The sequence below is a fragment of the Lathyrus oleraceus genome, chromosome 5 (genome assembly GCF_024323335.1).
Source record: "Lathyrus oleraceus cultivar Zhongwan6 chromosome 5, CAAS_Psat_ZW6_1.0, whole genome shotgun sequence".
NCBI lineage: Eukaryota > Viridiplantae > Streptophyta > Magnoliopsida > Fabales > Fabaceae > Lathyrus > Lathyrus oleraceus.
The window spans coordinates 555,707,739-555,712,645 of NC_066583.1; the positions used below are offsets into that span (position 1 = coordinate 555,707,739).

The following is a 4,907-nucleotide window of genomic DNA, read 5'->3' on the forward strand; positions in this document are numbered from 1 at the left end:
TCTTCTGTTTGTTCTTCAGCAGCATGCAAAGTTTTGGTAACTTTTCACTCTCAAGTAGTTTCCAATGAGCAAGTCGCGGTCTCAGCATCCCATATACTTCAATTGCTTTTGAATTCCATTCGTCTCCACCTCCTTAAGTACAAAAACAAACAACATAATACGGATCCCGGAATAGCACAAAAGCACTCCAAGCCATCGGTTTAAATTGCTGCTAAGTGTTTGAGCTGCTAAGGTTGTCGGTAAAGTGCTTCCTACCTTGAATGGAAAATTTACCGGTATGTCATTCATTGTCTCAACTGTGGATGTCTCAGCCGTCGGCCTTACAGTGAGGCTCGAGAAGACCAACCTCAATCCACGCCGAAGCTGTTGCAATACAAATACCCAAAATCAGTTAATTCTAAAACAAACTTTTCAGCTAAGTAAGTTACAGTGGTGAAAGTTTTTCTTACCAACAGTAGAGTTTTCAAAATGAAGAGAATTGAGAAGGGGACCACAAGCTGGAGTGAGGACAAAAAGACCTCTCCACTACACAGCACCCTCCGTACAGACACTTCCCACTACTCTGAGGAAGCACAGCAACACAGCAGGAAACAGAGCAGAGAGCAGAGGAGATGAGAGATATATAATAGGAGGCCACTGTTCATAAGAGGAGAGCCAGAAAAAACCCTAATTCCATATAGTAGCCGCCGCTGTTCACCTATAGGGAAGAGAGGATTCTGAAAAAAACACAAAAACCGTTGTTACTGTTCACTAAGAGAAAGAGGAGTAGTCGGCAAGAAGAAAAGAAAGCCATAGTTTTTCTTGGTGGTGAAGAGCGGACGAGAAGATCAAAACCGGTTCAGGTAAAACGCTTACTCACATTCGTCGGTCGAGCTCGCCGCAACCGGTTAGCTTCCTTTCCGAGCTTTATTTCCATATTTCGATTATGCTTTGAATTCCATGTTTGATTTAGCAACACCGTTGCCTGTTTGTGATGTTAACTTGCTGTTAAGATTTTGATTTTTTCAAAATGGAAAGAAAACTGAGCTTTGGATCGTTACTGTTTTCAACATGAGCTTTGTTATTAGTAGTCACTGTTTTCAACATGAGCTCTGTTATTCGTAGTTACTGTTTTCCAACTTTGTGTTTTATTTAAAAGGTTTGGTGCATCTTTTGTTATATTATGTATTAGTGTTTGAAACTATATAACAGGGATGTCGATTTGGTTGAGTTGGTAAAGATGTTGTTTGTTAAACCTTAAGTTCTGGGTTCAATCCTTGGTTTTTAACATATTTTTTATTTTCTACTAGTTTTTATTATTATTACCATTTTTTATTATTTTAAACCTTTTATTTATTTTTATTTTTTCTCCTTTTTGTAAACACTTGTTGATTTTAATGTTAAACATCGATTTGTAATTTATGGATTTGACAATTTTCTTGTTATTTATCCATGAATATTTTTATCGATATATTGATAGTATTTCATCGCGTTTCGATTAATCGCATATGACATTTCAATTGTTGTCAATATGTGCAAACCGGCTTTGAGCACATTATTTAGGTTTTGTGTGTTCCTCAATTTCCATCCGTGCAAATCCCGATTTTATCTTTCTTTGATTTAATTTTTAAGTGTTTTGTAAATATAATTTGTTGTGTTATTTATTTTCTTCACATGGCTTACTCTTGGGCCTTCTTACAATGAGCTCTTAAGTAACATCAACTTAACTTTCAATAATTTCAAACCTCGGTACTTTAATTGTTTTAACTTAATATTCAAATCATTTTCTAAATAAAACGTGAAGAAAAAGATTACCTGGATGAAATGTCCAGTCGTAATCCCGAATATTAGGCTCAAGCTGTAAGAGCTTGTAAGCCATAAATATTCGTCTTCTCTCCAAAATCGTTATGAGTATCTAAACCATTTTCTTAATAAGGCGTGAAGAAAAAGATTACCTGGATGGAATGTCCAGTCGTAATCCCGAATATTAGGCTCAAGCTGTAAGAGCTTGCAAGCCGTTAATATTCGTCTTCTCTTTAACACTCTAATATTCAAATTATTTTCTAAATAAAAAGTTGGAAGAAAAAGATTACCTGGATGGAATGTCCAGTCGTAATCCCGAATATTAGGCTCAAGCTGTAAGAGCTTGCAAGCCATAAATATTCGTCTTCTCTTTCACACTCCAAGATTCAAAACCTCTTCTTAATAAAGTTGGAAGAAAAAGATTACCTGGAGGGAATATCCAGTCGTAATCCCGAATATTAGGCTCAAGCTGTAAGAGCTTGTAAGTCATAAATATTCGTCTTCCCTCCAAAACATTTATAAATATTCGAATCATTTTCTTGGCAATATTGGAAAGAAACAGACTGCCTGGGTGGAATATCCAGACGTAGTCCCGAGTATTAGACCCAAGTTGTAAGAGCTTGTAGGTCACAAGTACTCGTCTTTCAAACTTCAAAATACTTAATTCCTACTTAATACTTTTTTCAATAAAGATGGAAATGGAACATGGCGTATGCTGTGCACTCCTGAGACTAGGATTCGAGATGTATATCTCGCTCATCCAAGTCCTCGCCATCACTCAAAATACACCAAACCAATCAATTTCTTTTTCTCGTCGCCGTGCGATTGACTCTTAAACCTTTTCACAAACGAAAGGTACTTTGTTTCAAAACAATGCAAGGCAATGTTTTTCCACCTGTTTTAGGTAGTCCAACAATGTTTTCGTCGATTTGACACAAAGTAGCTTTCGCTAAAATCGACCAACAAACAAACATTTTCTACCCAGAACTACGTAAGCCTTGATTTCTCTTTTGAGATACGTAGGAGCAGGATTTGTAAATCTTGTCAGACCCACTAATAAAAAACTTAGGTTTAGTCCTTCGTTAAAAATCCAAAAACATTTCTTCTATCTTCCTTTCTTTCTTTCCCACCTAATAATTCGAAAAGCCTAACAATTCAGCTAACATTAATGCACACAACGGACCTAATGGTTCCCGTTGAGTACAACGGACGTGAGGGGTGCTAATACCTTCCCCTCGCGTAATCGACTCCCGAACCCTGATATTGGTTGCGATGACCATATCTTATCCTTTTTTTTGTCTTGGGTTTTATCGATATTTCCCCTTTCCTTTTTAGGAATAAATAAAGTTCGGTGGCGACTCTGTTCAGTCCATCATTGCGAGCGTGCGATCGCGCTTCGCTTTGAAGTCGTATCCCCATTTTTTCGAGGTGCGACACTTAGCATATGGTCCAAGTTTCCATGTTTTTTCTTATAGCGCATACGCGATTAATGGATACACATTTTATACCAAAGAACAAGATGATAAAAGTACTATGCAGAATAGTGGTGTCACCGTGGTAGCTGAAGAAATGCACATATCAAGTGTGAAGGACTTAAACCCCAAATTTGCAAATTTGTCGTATTTTGGTGTTATCGAGCGCATTTGGGTGTTTGATTATGAGAAGTTTCAGATTCCTATATTTGGTTGCAAGTGGGTTGAAAATAATAACGGCATTCGAATGGATAAGTCAGGATTTTTGCAAGTGGATCTTAATAGGGTGGGATACAAAGATGAGTCTTTTATTCTAGCCTCTCAAGCTAGACAAGTGTTCTATGTCAATGATCCGAAAAGTACGAAATGGTCTATAGTTCTTTTTTCCAACAAAGTAATTGATGAAAACACTGGAGATCAAGGTGATATTGATGTTGAGATTGAATCGTTTACCAGAAATGATCAAGATGAGAACATTATATCAAATGATTCATATATTAGAAATGATCATAATGAGGGTATTTGGATCAATCCAACCGTCCGTGTTGTTAAGAGACATGTAGAACATATTCCAACCAAGAAAAGAAAGAGAACTTAGTGAAAAAGGTACAGGTCAAATGATTTTAATTGTTTTCTTTATTACAGGTAAAATGACTTTTATGATTTTAATTGTTTTTATATTTGTCATCTGATTTTAATTGTTTTCTTTATTACAGGTAAAATGGCTATTATGAAGTCAATCATTCGTGCAAGGGGCAAGGGATACTTGAAAGTATCAATTGATATTTGTTTAGATGGAGATGTTCCATTGTCGTCAAGCCTCATTCGCGTAGATGATGATGCTGGATATTTGAAAGTATCCCTCTACGACAATGGAACATGTCCATCTAAACAAATATCAATTCTATCTTCAAAAGATAAGGGACCAAAAATATAAGGGGATTACGCAGCAAATCGAGTCAGTTGCATCAAAAAAAAAGGTATAAACACAATTATATGATATTTATGCATAGAAAATGTTAATTCTTGATCTTATACTTCACCTAACTAATTTTATGATATTTTAGGTTCATGCTATTGATATTGAACAAAAAGAGGTTGTTGCTAAGAAGACTGCTGCTAGCAAAAAAAACATACATCTCAGAGATGCTTTTGCTACTTAGTTTTATTTCTTTTTAAGTTATGAATTGGTTGTATATTTAGAATCTTTAGAAGTTAAATGATTATATATCAGTGGATTGTTGTATATGTATGGATTGTTGTATATAAGGCTTGTTGAATGCAATGTGTGAAAAAGGGCTTCAAATTATACAGTTTTGGGTGTACTGCTTCAATATACAGGTTGTCTAAAATAAATAAATAAAATAAAGCGCTTTTTAAAAAAAAAAATTAAATAACCACCCACTTTAGAGGGCGCTTTCCAAAATAAGCGCCCTCTAAACCCTTTAAATTTCCACTTTAGAGGGCGCTTTACAGTAAAAGTGCCCTCTAAACCCTTAAAAGTTTCCACTTTAGAGGGCGCTTTCCAGTAAAAGCGCCCTCTAAACCCTTAAAAGTTTCCACTTTAGAGGGCGCTTTCCAGTAAAAGCGCCCTCTAAACCCTTAAAAGTTTCCACTTTAGAGGGCGCTTTCTTTAAAAAGCGCCCTCTAAAG

The 4,907-nt window shown here is 36.0% G+C and overlaps 1 long non-coding RNA gene across 1 annotated transcript; it reads left to right on the top strand.

The window, feature by feature from the left end:
* Positions 1-561: 561 nt before the first annotated feature.
* On the top strand, positions 562-4,565 carry LOC127086357 (uncharacterized). Its single transcript, XR_007789465.1, has 3 exons — positions 562-3,860; positions 3,971-4,234; positions 4,322-4,565. It is a non-coding gene; the product is annotated as an uncharacterized LOC127086357 (long non-coding RNA).
* The last annotated feature ends 342 nt before the right edge of the window (positions 4,566-4,907 follow it).